The sequence below is a fragment of the Hyperoodon ampullatus genome, assembly GCF_949752795.1.
Source record: "Hyperoodon ampullatus genome assembly, chromosome: 11".
Classification (NCBI taxonomy): Eukaryota; Metazoa; Chordata; class Mammalia; order Artiodactyla; family Ziphiidae; genus Hyperoodon; species Hyperoodon ampullatus.
The window spans coordinates 65,600,676-65,614,306 of NC_136924.1; the positions used below are offsets into that span (position 1 = coordinate 65,600,676).

Below are 13,631 nucleotides of genomic sequence, written 5' to 3' on the forward strand. Positions count from 1 at the left end.
GAGCCCGGCACTTAGTAAGTACTCAAGAAGCGGTAGCTATCGCTAGTATTTTGTAGAAAGCGAATACGTGGCACCCCAGTCCCCCTTTCTGCAAAATGGGGACAACACTGCCTATTCAATTCCTCAGAGAAGTGGTAGGACGACTAAGTAACAGATGGGGTAGGTTCTGCTAAGTTAGAGGCTAGAAGCAAGACGCTTTTCTCAACTAATATCTCCTGAGTGCGTGAAAAAAATTAATTTGTGACGTGCCCCCTGGTCCTGGATATATCTAGGCAGCTTGGGAGTGAACCTGACATCAAATTTACGAAGGAGCTTGATATACAAAAGAATGCAACCCAGTTGAAAAAGGGCTCAACCTCAAAGCTAAAGCAGGCACATCCTTATTTTCCAGGAAGTTATTTGGTTAAGTTCTTTCCCAGAGGGTAGAGGAACAGTGAAGTTTTGGCACTGGACGTGTCTGCGCTTGAGTTTAGCACTGCTTTCTGTATAGCCCTGGGCGAGTGGATAAGCCTCTCTGGACCTCAGTTTCCTCTTTAAGCAGAGAGGCCAAAAAAGCCTGGGCTTGTTGTGAGGATAAAAATGGGCTGATGAATGTGACGAGCTTAGGAAGTATTTAGCCCAGTGCCTGGCACATGCTGAGAGCTTGATAAAAGCTAGTTGCTGCTGCCACTGCCGTCAAGTGGGCCCAGCAGTATGCCATGAATTGAATTTTCGAAAAAGGAACCATACTATTTCCTTCCCCCAAATCTACCAAATTAACACAAGGTGGAAATAGCTACTTTGACGTTTCTATACTCCCAGGAACTATTTAAGACACTGTGGTATCCAAGTCACTTGGGGACCAAACAGAGCTATTATTAGAATACACTCAGCTTGGGGATTGAACGAGTTTGTAGACCAGTGGTTTTCCATCTTGGCTGCATATGGAATCACCTGGGGAGGCTTTAAAAATCCTGATGCTCAGGTCACATCCCAGAGCAATTAAGTCTGAACTTCTGGGGATGGGACCCAGGTACCAGGAATTTTTTAAAAGCTTCCCAAGTGACTCCAGTGTGCAGCCACGGTTGAGAACTACTACTATAGACCAAAATCATTAGCTAACATTCAAAATCAGTTGAGCAATAAGCTCCCTGTCACCTTGACCCTAAAGATGACAGACTACATGGCTCAAGAGAAAGGGGGTAATGGCTTGAGAAAGGCTGTGTAGCGGGCACAAGCAGGGCTTGGGGACCGAAGGGAGGAAGTGTGGAGAGTAAGAAGACAGGTTCAGAGAGAGAGGAGGATGCAGTGGGGACGGTCCCCAGGGAGGGGCTGGGGCCTGGAGATCCAGGCACAGAGTCTGGAATCACTCGTGAGGCAGAAGGTGGCAGCTCTAGAATCAAGGACTGGAAATTACTTAGAGCTCAGTGGAGACAGGCTAAGAGCACTCTTAACAAGCTTGAAAAGGCAGCAAAAAACTGTCCTCTGACTCTACCATAAGCCCAGGTAATCGAGTTCTCTCAGGGCAGAGAATTTCAGGAAAGTGAAGTCTGTGTCACCACAGCTCTGAAAGGCAAACACTCATCTTGGAGTTGTCATCCACAGGAACAAGACCGCCACAAGTGCTAATATTACATTTTAGCCCCTGTTTCTTCATCTTCAAGAACAACAAAAAAAATTGAAAATAGAAAAGACAGCTCTGGAAAAGAAAGGTTTATTCTGTTCCTGCCATTGTTGGTTTTCAATCAAATACGAGCCCCCTCCCCTCCCCAACAAATGACCAGGGTGAAAAACTACAACTAAAGAGAGACAGCAGAGCACCGTCCCCTCTGCAGGCTTTCAGAGTCTAAAGCACAGCTCATCACGTGACGGTCAGTGGACTTCCCGCCACGGTTAAAGTCTTAAATAACAAAGAGTAAAATACTCAAGAGTTAAAACTGGTCACGTGATTAAAGACGGTATAAATCAGTGATAGCTAATAACAGTGACCGCAGCTGTAACTTACTGAACAACTTGTACAAGGCCAGACACTGGGCTGGGTATTTGCGTACCATGTCTAAAATCTCTCAAAGACCCTGCAGTGTCCTATCTGACAGATGAGGAGACCGAGGCTCAGAGAGGTTACGTTATTCTCCCAAGGTCGTATCCCGTGTTAGCGGCCCTTAAGCTAAAATCAAACTGTCCCAGAAAACACACCAAAGAAATGTGATGTCAGGGTTTAGCTCTGCAGGTTTCTCATTCTAGTTGAACAGTCTCAAATGAGACCACTATTGCCCACCTCTCAGTGGGTAAAAAGCAGGCAATGATGGGGAACTTTTGGCAGAAAAGGAAGGGGAATTTTCTGTGTGAGGCAAGAGAGCAAAAGGTGACCATGAGGGGACAAAACCAGCAGCTGTTCCCCAACACAGCCTACAGGGAAGAACACAGGGAAGTTGCGGAAGCCACCGCTTCCCAGGTCATTTTACCTGTGGCCAAGGAGTCTGACGGAGTCCTCTCCCACAGACTGCAGGCCTCCCTCAATCTGTCTTGCAGCTTAAGGGGCCACCTCAGTTTCTGCTGTTCATATTACAACCATAGTCCATGTCTAGGCTGTGGGCTTGAATCTGTACGCTTCCCAAGTGTCCTTGGCTTCCACTCCTCTCCGCTGGGGGAGGTGAGAGGATAAGAGAGGTTGGAAGCTTGAGAGCTCTAAGACATAGACATACTTAGGGCCTAAGATGAATAGATAAAGTCTATTCCTTCACATCAGATCCCATGGTTTCCGAAATCCTGATTAATTTTTTTAAAAAACTCCCAAAACAGGGAATTCCCTGGCAGTCCAGTGGTTAGGACTCAGCGCTTTCACTGCTGGGGCCCAGGTTTAATCCCTGGTTGGGGAACAAAGATCCTGCGAACCTCACGGTGTGGCCAAAAAACAACACCCCCCCTCAAAGAAAAACCTCCCCAAATAGATTACTCACTAGTTTACAATAAAATAACTGACCAGAGATCATATTCAAATAATTACTTGTTACAAGAAAGCAAAACTGAAAGGCTTAGGAAAGATATTTAGACTCTCATTGGGGTCAATTCCTTTATGAATATTTATGAGGCCAACTGACACAAGGATGAGATGAGAAAAAAAAAATGCAAGGCTTAAAAAGTGCTAAATAGGGCTTCCCTGGTGGCGCAGTGGTTGAGAGTCCGCCTGCTGATGCAGGGGACACGGGTTCGTGCCCCGTTCCGGGAAGATCCCACATGCCATGGAGCGGCTGGGCGCATGAGCCATGGCCGCTGAGCCTGCGCGTCCGGAGCCTGTGCTCCGCAACGGGAGAGGCCACAACAGTGAGAGGCCCGCGTACCGCAAAAAAAAAAAAAAGGGGGGGGGTGCTAAATAAATTAAAGGGCTTTCCCTAACTCCACGCGGTATCCTCAGAAGTTTCCATTAAACATTTTTAAAAGTAAGTGTAATACTTCTCCTTGCAGCGTTGATTCTGCAAAGCTGAAAAGACAAGGCACCATTGATCTGGACCCACTGGAATGAGAAGCTCAGCTCTGGAAGAGACCAGAAGGCCACTAAGTTGGCTGTTCCCCAAATGAAGGAATCCCTCCTTCAACACCCCTCACACTGGCCCTGGCCTCTGTCATCGAATGGGCTGCTGTAGACACTCTTTGTCCGAGGAACTTTACAGGACTAACTTTGCAATGCCACTGGAGAACAGCCCCGGGAAATTCTTTTTTTTTTTTTTTTTTTTGCGGTACGCGGGCCTCTCCCTGTTGTGGCCTCTCCCGTTGCGGAGCACAGGCTCCGGACACGCAGGCTCAGTGGCCATGGCTCACGGGCCCAGCTCCTCCGTGGCATGTGGGATCTTTCCGGACCGGGGCATGAACCCGTGTCCCCTGCATCGGCAGGCGGACTCTCAACCACTGTGCCACCAGGGAAGCCCGGAAATTCTTTTTTAAATGGACCCAGTCACCCATTGGTGTGTTGGTCTGTCTTCTGGGAAAACATGAAAGAAATCTAGTCTTTCTTCTACTTCAGAGCTCTGCAAATATTTGAAGAGAGCTATCTCAAAGTTTCCTCCTTCCTAGTCTCATGAACTGTCCTTCACAGGACCTGAGGCACCATCCCTAACCATCCATTCAACCAGTTTTCATTAACTGAGCACCAAATACTGTGCGAGGGGCCCTCTCGGAGCCTTCTAGTTTGCCACAGTCCTCAAAGAATGGCACTCAGAACTGAAAACACTTAAGATGTGGTCCACAAAAGAATGAAATGATTACTTCTTTGATTTAGACCTTGCTCTTTTTTAAATTACTGCAGCTTATATTGGCAGTATGTGCAGGTACACATCTCTGCGTGGTTTAGGATCATATAATGAAACGATGAGTGAAAACAAACAAACAAAAAACCCAACCAAACAAAACCCCAGTCAGTCCACAAGAAAAATGACCTGAGAAGGTTTCTTGACTCATCGTCTTCCTCTAGTTTACACTTACGCAATGAATATTTTACTTTGAGTGGAAAACTCCATTGCCCTTATTATCTTGCTAGTTTCAGTCCATTGTTCCAACCCACCAAGGGACATCTGAATCCATATCCTTTCATCCAAAAAAATCAGCTCTCCTTCTATGCTATGTCACGTTAAATTTGATAACCAGCTCTGCCATCTTCATCCGGGTCACTGAAGGAAAAAACCACAATGCTAAACAGAACCAAGCCATTAGAGACCTTCCTCCAGGTCAACCTAACCATACAAAGGGTATATCAACATTTTTTGAAGGCAAGTGGATGAAAGTAAGTGCAATTTGAAAAATCGTGTTCTTGTCTGGTGGAAACATAGAAGACAGACTCAACAGTAGAGGGCAGACAATGAGATATCCATGTTTAAATGACTGGGTGGTGGGGCAGGGGGTGATTTAGGACTAAAAAAGGCTGAAAACACTGATCCAGTGAGACACTGTCCTCATGAATTTTAGACTCTTTGGGTATAGCTCTCAGGCCATCTATGAAGCAACTGAACTGCTGTCCACACAGTATTTCTCCATCTTGTCCAAAGACTAAGAGAAGAAACCATCAACTTTCTTACAAAGTCAAAATACATCCATGTACACTATTGCCACGATCAACCAGCCTAGACACCCCATCAAAACGTTGGAGACTGCTAATTGAGCTTGACTTATTAGTGAACCCAAGTTGTTCCGCAGATTATACCACCTCCAGGGGATGCCGATCCTTCAAACTGCTCTCACTCCTAAGGCAAGAGAGGGGCACCGATTGCCCCCCCATCGGCCTGGCCCTTCCAGACGGCAGCTCTCCTTCTGCCACTCCATCTGCTCCCACACCCCTCCCTCCCCTTTCAGGGCATTCTCCCACCTTCCCTCAGGACTTCAGTTCAGGTTTACAGATTGCTTTCCCATTCTTTCCCCTGCATGTTATTCTCAGCAACTTTACAGGTTGTGGTGGTGCTTCTGGAATCTTGACCTTACAACTCCTACCTACTTCCTGATGACCTTCTTCACTGCTCCCCATCAGCACCTGGTCATAAGGGCTGCATCAAAAGCATCCTCTCCTCTGAGATTTGCACTCGAAGTCACCTCCCCTCTCACTCCTTTGCTGTGGCTCTCAGGCCAGGTCCCCCTGCCACCCACTCGGTCCCGCCCTTCTAACTACCTTCTGGCTACTCTTGTTTCTGGATCCAGCCTCCACTTGTGGCAAATGTTTACAATATTTTTCTTGCTAACAGCTTAAAATGCCTCACCTTCTTGATCCTCTAGTAAGAAGGAAACACAACAAGAGTTGAGTATTTTGTCAAGTCACACCATCTTCTTCGGCCTACAGCGCTGCAATTGCCTCATCGGGCCTCCCTGCAATAATCTAGGCAGGAGAGGATGGTGCCACGGCTACAGTGATGGCAGTGAAGGTGTTGAAAACTGTTCAGTTTTGTCCTTTACCTCTATTCTCAGAGCAACCAGAGTAATTATTTTAAAATGTCAGATAACGTCATTACCCTACTCAAACCCTCCAATGGTTTTCCCATCATACTTGAAATATAAGCCAAGTAATGAAATGACCTTCTTTAAAAATCACTCCCCACCCCCAAACTTCCTATTCCCCTTCTTTGCTTTCTTTTTCTTCGGGCATCTCCTGCCACCTAACATTTTAAGTATTTTAGTTATTTTGTTTATTTTCTTGACTGCTCCCCTGTGCGCCCTGCCCCCCACTTAAGTTCTCTGAAGGTGGAGATTTTTGTTTTGCTACCTGTGGCATCCCTGGTACCTCAAAGACTGCTCAGTGTATAATGAGTGCCCAACAGATGTTCGATTAAGGGAGCAAATCAGCGAATACTACTTACTCCAGGCAGTGGATTTATTCTGCCCTGTCATATTTTCTTGTTCTTTATGTATTCACAAAACAAAAGCAAAAAGTCTTGTTTTCAGCGGCTGCTTTCTAAGTCTCAGCCCATGCCCGCTCACACACACATCCCTTTCCTGCTCTGGTCTTGCCTGGCTGTGTGCTGCTCCTTGGAGTATATGTTTTAAACACATTCACTGAACGTTTGAACTCAAGAGATCCCCCGGCAGCCACAGGGATGTCTTTTCACCCTTCTGATGAGTAGCAATTATACGACTCCTCCTGGATGAGCATGTCTCGCCTCTGTATCCATTTTGGAATTTTTATCAGAAAAACCTTTGCTTGGATTTTCAGACTGGCCGAGAGGCCTGCAAGCAAATCTTCCACAGCCATTTCTCTTTTCATCCACCGTCATCCCTCCTCGGCTTAAAATTCTCCAATGGCTTTCTGTCATCTTAAAATACAACCCAGCGATGAGGCCCTCCATGGTCTGATCTTTGACACTGCTCTGACATCTTTTATACTCTGCCACACGCTCGGGACACTAGCTTTCTTCCTGTTTCTTAAACGTGCCAGCGGGGCTCGTCCTTCCCTCTTCCTGGGCCATCCTTCCTCCAGACCCTCACAGAGCCGGCTCCTGGGCCTCCCTGAGTGCCTTCTCCAGACGCCCATCTAAAAGTATGGTGCTCCCTGCTCTCGTCTCAGCTCTTCATGGTACTTCCACAGCACAGTCGGAATCTACCGTATTTATTAATTTACTCACGCTGCTTCCCCCTCTAAAACATTAGCTCCATGCAGCCAGGGATTTTGTTTTATTCACTGTTCAATCCTCATATCGACAACCGTGTGGGCACATTGTGGACGTAAAGTAGACACTAGCTAAATGGATGAATACATGAATAAAGGCTGCCGCCTCCTCTTTAGCACACGCTTCCCGCTCATTTTTCCTTAACAGCAGCAAGCTTTTCTGGGGCTGAAATTTGGGGTTGAGTTCCATCAGTGATACCTTGGATTTTTGTTTACTCCATTATATTAAAATTTTAGGTTCCCTTTTATGACCAATACGTATTTGTAGATAGTCATAAAGTTATAAAAATGGCATTTATGATCTTCTTGCTTATCGCTTTCTCGTGATAATTCCTAGGCATCACCTCCAGAATGGTAGCTTTTGGTGCAGTGGTTCTCCAGGGTCTACGGTGTTACCTAGACAATTTTCTTCTTCCATATTAATTCAGGCGAAAGTCTACTTGGGAAGGCAAGTCCTCCACTTAAGAAAGTTCTTTCTCATCTTTGCTGGATTTCTCCATTCCCAGCCACAGCCCCCACTCTGACTTCGTAACCCACAGGCCAGGGACCCAACGTTCATGCTTGGGCACCATCTACACAGATCGCTTCCCATGCTCTCCCTTCTCTCCTAAGTGCTGACTTTTAACTAGAAAGAGGGATGGAAATAGCACGTGCTTCCCTAAGTCTTAATTTCCTTAGTGGGACTTCAAAGTCATTTCAGAAGAATGTGACCCCTTCTGAGGGTTGTGATGGACCCTCTTCCTTCAGGGACTGTCTCATCTTGCCCATCCACCCCTGAGGCTCCAGTGACACACACCAGTGAGTCACATTCTTCCGCTCGCTGACCTCTCGACATGGCCTTGGACGGCTCTCCTCCCCTGGGAGTCTTTCTTCCTGGATTCTCCCCGCCTGGCAGAGTCCACTGTGGGCGTAGAGTCAGAGGGTCTGAAGTCACAGCTGAGTCCTCACGTGGATTAGCTGTGTGAACTTGGCAAAGTCCCGCAACCTCACTGCATTTGCTTCTTCAGCTGCCTTTCTTCACGGAAGTTTCCAAGGATTAAATGCAAATATGTCTGGGAAAGTCCTTTGTGAAGAAGGATAAGGTGCTATTTAACTCTAAGTTGTGGCTCTTATAGTCTTAGGAGCGTCCCTCATCACTGGGGAGGTAGGGCACAGATAACCGGTCCCCACAGGCAGGAGGACAGCACATTCCCCCAGGAAAACTGCTGAGCCCCCGAGACACCCCAATTCATACTTTTTCTACTGCTGCTAGTGATACCAAAGTATGAAGGAGAGCACCTGTGCAACTTTCATCCGGAAAGGTCTATGGTTCCACTGGAAAGTGAAGACTCAGAGATTCAGAAGGGTATCTCCGAGCTAATAATCTAAACGGGGTGCTTTTGGGTTGGTCTGAAATAGTCACAAATGGAGAATCTTCCCCCCTCAGCTAGAAGCTCAGCGCCCTTCTAGGAGGGAGGTTAAGCCCCAGGAAGTCTCATTTGCCCAGACAGAAACTAAGTCCTAGGCAGACAGAGGTACACCTCAGAGGGACTGAGCAGGTTTGGATGGAGGATGGTAGACAGAGCATCTCAGGCTCTGGTCCCCATCTCTGGCTTCCAACAACCAAATCTCAACAGAAGCTTGAATCCCAGGAGACCTGGGAGGAAACATCACCGAGGCCTGGCTGGTCAGGAACAGACACATGCCGAGAGCCCAAATGCTACTCGTGGCTTTTAAGAGCTTGGCATGACCTCAATTAAGCAATTCACGGAATCCGCAGCGGCTCTCCCACCAACTCAGCTCTCTCCACACCCATCCTCCCCCAGACCTTCCTGGAAAAAGCAACGTGGGATTGGCAGTCACCTCCTTCTTCCTTTTTCCTGCCAGCCCTCTGTATTTGCAAAGGAGTCGAGCCCGAAGCCTAACCACAGAGCTCAGAAAGTGGAGGCTGCTTCCTGCTCCTGGAGATGGCCCTGCAGCGGGCGGCCCACGCCCCCTCCTCGCTGTATGAATATCCGTGCTTGCGTTTCCTTTAAGGCAACACAAGATTTTGGTACTTTGTCAGATCTGAGTCTTACTTTTTTAATGCCTTCTTTTAAGAGGCCCCTCTTCCTGGTTTCAAAGATTCACAGTTAAGAAATTCCCCCCAAATTTCTTAAATGTGTCTTTGGATGAAATCTTAATATGCTGGAAAAATGTCCCCCAACTGTCAGGGAGGGTGAATGTGAGCAAAACTTAATGAGGTCAGGCTCAAGTCAGAGCCAGGGAATAAGGCTGAGAGACTGTGCTTGGGGCCCCAGGGTGAGTAGCAAGAGGCTAAGAAACATCCCCTACCCAGCAGGTAGGCTGGGGGTTAGGAGTATCCTCTCTAATGCTTCTGGGCAGCATCCTCTCTGACACAGGCTCACCACTGTATATACAAGCAGGCTTTCCTTATTTGTAGATCTGAGTTTTGAGGGATGGGGTCATATTTTGATGCACTGGGTCCCTGGATTTATGTGCCAGGAGTTGTTGTCAATGGGTATCTTAATTACTTGATTCCTGGGAAAGTGCCCCTGTGAGGCCAAGCCTCCACCAACAAATGCCACTTTATTTTCTCCTTTTGGTCCTTGGACTGTCATTTAAATTAGTTGAAGCCCGCAGGCCCTAAGCTATATACAAGTTGATGCGCTGGTGCTAATATAGTGCAACAGTCTGGATTCAGACACAAACAGCATGCTTGAATTGTAAGAGTGTGATTAATATTTGGTGATGTAATTGAAGAGAGCTGGCAGGTGCCGTGCAGCCCAGCTTGTGTATGGCTGGCTGTGATGAGAGAAACCAACGAAAGGGGAAACCTTCCGGCCCTCTCTGCAGGAAAACTTTTTTTCATAATGGGGGGCAAGCTCTGTTCCTGACATTGCAGTTGCCCTTGAGGAAACACCCCCACTGCTGGCACCCATTAGTAGGGCCGACCCACAAGCCCTGGGAAAATGCCTACCTCTCCCCTTCCTCCCGTCAGCATGCCTGAACCAGAGCCTGCCTGGCGTTCTGCGAGTGCTAACCATGCCTCTCTTTTGGCCTAAACACTCCTCTTCCTACCGCCAGGCCTCTGGTGGCGGCAAGACGCAACAGGGCTTGCGTTCACGTCACTGGTCCATGTTCCCTGGGAGCATCCACTGGGTTAGAGCAGAGGTTTCACACTCTATGACTTTCAAAGACACGTATCAATCTTGTTAGCCCAGTGTACACTGACACACACCTCAAAAAGCAATATTTACGCTTCCCATGTGATATCCACTTTGATATTTTCTTTTCTCCCTGTGCAACTTAATTTAAAATGCACATCTCCATACACCAAACTGATTTCACAAGCGCCAAATGGGTCCCCACTCACAGTTGGAAACGTGTAGAAAGGAATTTGGATAGCTGCTCCTGGTAGCTCCACATCAGGAGATCAGGCTTTGACCAAAGATGAGAGCAACAGGTTCTACCAGATTCATTCGCGAATATTTACTGAGCACCTACTAGGTGCCAGGCACTCACACAGGTGCTGGGCATATGGAGTTAAATAAAGTAAGGGTCATCTCCTGACTCATGGGCCCAAGGTGAGCAGTGGAAAAGGGATTTACATGGAAAAAAATGCTTTGAATCAGTCTTTTGAAAATATAATCAATCAGGTACACATGAAAAACAGAACAAATAACATTTCAGGACAAAACATTCTGGATGACTTTTAGGGAAATTTCAGATTTGGAAATGATTTCTGATTCAGTATCCACTTGGTGTGCATTAGCACTTGGCTAGGAGAGCTTCATATTCTAATCAATAACATTTAGATCTCCCACAGGTATGAATCAGAGATCCTTGTTGTATGAGCACATGAATATGGAATGAGTTCTGCCTCCTCGGGGACCATTCATTCTGAAACAAACATGAATTTCATTGACATCGGCCTTTATGTCGTATGAGACCAAGTCAACATATACAACTCAGGAAATAACCAAAATTGACCCCATATCCATGAATGGTGGGGAGAAAATAGCAAACTGTTTGCTACAAAGAGGGTTTGACTTGCAGAGGCCAGTTCCTCCATGCTGGTCTTGCAGCCCTGCCTCACAAAGCTTCTCTCTCTGGTCATGTAGATATTTGTAGCCCAGAGCACCAAGTCCTACAGTTATCCCCTGGAAGAAGCACTTACACACTGGGACTCTAACCTATGCTACATCCTTTCAATATTTCCATTCAAGTGCCCTTGAACAGGTAACATCACACTAGGCCGAGCTCAAGTATCTCAGAGTAAACACCAATGCTTTTTCAAGTCTTCTTTCTTAAAAAGCGATGAGAATTTTGCATAAGCATACACACACAACATTTATTTCAAAGCTCAAAAATATCCTCCCCCACCCCCAAATCTTCAGTTGAATTAGACGCTTATCCTGTGGATGACTCTTCCGTAATCCTCAGCTAACACCCACATTACTCGAGCCCCAGGGTAAGAAGCACGGGCCTGGGGTGAGGGCTACCAACATTACCAGCGCGGGGAACATAGCGCTCTCGGCTCCTGCATCAGGGTGGCCCTACTGCTGTAGATGACGGACTGCAAAGGCAGCAACTGTGAAAGCTTCCACCATCACCTCACCCCTAACACTTATGGAATTCTAATATACCAAACGTTTATTGTGCACTTGCTTCACTCTAGGCATTGTTCTAAGCGCTTATATTTTTTAAACTTAGATGATTTTTTTTTTTTTTGCAGTATGCGGGCCTCTCACTGTTGTGGCCTCTCCCATTGCGGAGCACAGGCTCCGGATACACAGGCTCAGCGGCCATGGCTCACGGGCGCAGCCGCTCCGCGGCATGTGGGATCCTCCCAGACCGGGGCACGAACCCGTGTCCCCTGCATCGGCAGGCGGACTCTCAACCACTGCGCCACCAGGGAAGCCCTTAGATGATTTTTAGAACAACCTTTTAAGACAGGTATTAACATGAACCCCATTACACAAGTAAAGAAAATGGAGGTCACACCGCTAGGAGACAACAGAGGTTAAGCTCATTTCCAGGTCTGCAGCAAAGTGCATTGTGCTCTTAGCCACGGTCCTCTGCCCATCCTTGAAGAGCTGTGAATCTGTGTAGATACCATAAAATGGCATGATATGCAACAAGAATGCTTAATTACTAATCTCATCCTCAGAGTATACCATAAAAATTTCTAGGGTCTACCCCTCTCCAGGTTTTTACAGAAGTAAGTCACATGCAAGTTTAAACATACCACCTTCTCAGACTGCTTCTTCCCTTGACAATACGGTGGATGTTCAAGGTCACTGCAGAATTAGGTTTAACCTGAGGTGTGGCTCTCAAGTCGTTCTGTTGATTATAAATTGAGAGACCTTAAATCTTCACACTTAGATGCCCAGTTTTTCACGAAGGGATCCAAGGCCACCCAGAAGGATTAGGCAAATTTGGGGAGGGAGTACCATTTACTCAGGATGAACAGGAATGAGAAACCAGCAAATTAGATACCCTGGGGGCATGGTCTCCTGACCTATAGCCCACATATCTATACCGTGCCTGAGGCCTGAACCGTCCAGGTTACGGGCACAAGTACCAATAAAGAAAAAGAAAGGCTCAATTCAACTCTGACCAACTGTTGGCACCTAAGGGCTTCATCACTCCTTACCCTCCCCTGCAGGTCCCATCCACAGCCCCCTCCTGGACACAGTCTTCGGTCCACGTAGGTAGACAAAGAGGTTCCCAAGCACCAGCTGAAGGAAAAGCAGGAGGCTGGAGTCACAAACCTGCTGAGGAGCCCAGTGTGCCCAGTGCTCGCTAATCAATCATTTCTGGAAGCTGTTGCTCGTCCGAGCCATGGTAAGAATGACTGGGACTGCCCAAGGTCAATGTTTAAGGATATACAAGAATCACCTGGGAGGGAGGCTTAACCCCACCCCCCTCCCACCGAGTCCAGGACCTCAGGGATTCTGGAATGTTTTTAATGATCACCCCAGGTGAGGGCTTCCCTGGTGGCACAGTGGTTGAGAGTCCGCCTGCCAATGCAGGGGACACGGGTTCGTGCCCCGGTCCGGGAAGATCCCACATGCCGCGGAGCGGCTGGGCCCGTGAGCCATGGCCACTGAGGCTGCATGTCCGGAGCCTGTGCTCCGCAATGGGAGAGGCCACAACAGTGAGAGGCCCGCGTACCGCAAAAAAAAAAAAAAAAAAAAAAAAGTCTATTGAATAATCACCCCAGGTGAAAAAGCTTCCTTATGGGTCAGCATTCCTCTGCCAGTCTGGGTATGGGTTTGTCCTACAGTTGACTGTAAGCACCACGGACTATTTTTATCCTCTTTGTTTCTCTCCAAAGCCCAGCACAACACCCAGTTCACTGAATGAGTAATAGTTAAACTAATCACCCCACAGAGATAGATAAAGCCCAGTACTCTGTCCTCTAGGCCGCTGAGCAGGATAGCAGCACTTGATTTGACTGGGGAGGTGGAGACAGTTGATTTAATCCCGGTGGAATCTGAACCTAGAGCTGGCAGAGTCTCATTGC

At 47.3% G+C, this 13,631-nt stretch overlaps 1 protein-coding gene across 1 annotated transcript in view; it reads right to left on the reverse strand.

The window, feature by feature from the left end:
• Positions 1 to 13,631, reverse strand: part of PPM1H (protein phosphatase, Mg2+/Mn2+ dependent 1H) — a gene marked incomplete at its 5' end in the record, with an annotated part of 269,728 nt that overhangs the window by 41,174 nt on the left and 214,923 nt on the right. The gene's annotated exons all lie outside the window — the stretch shown is intronic.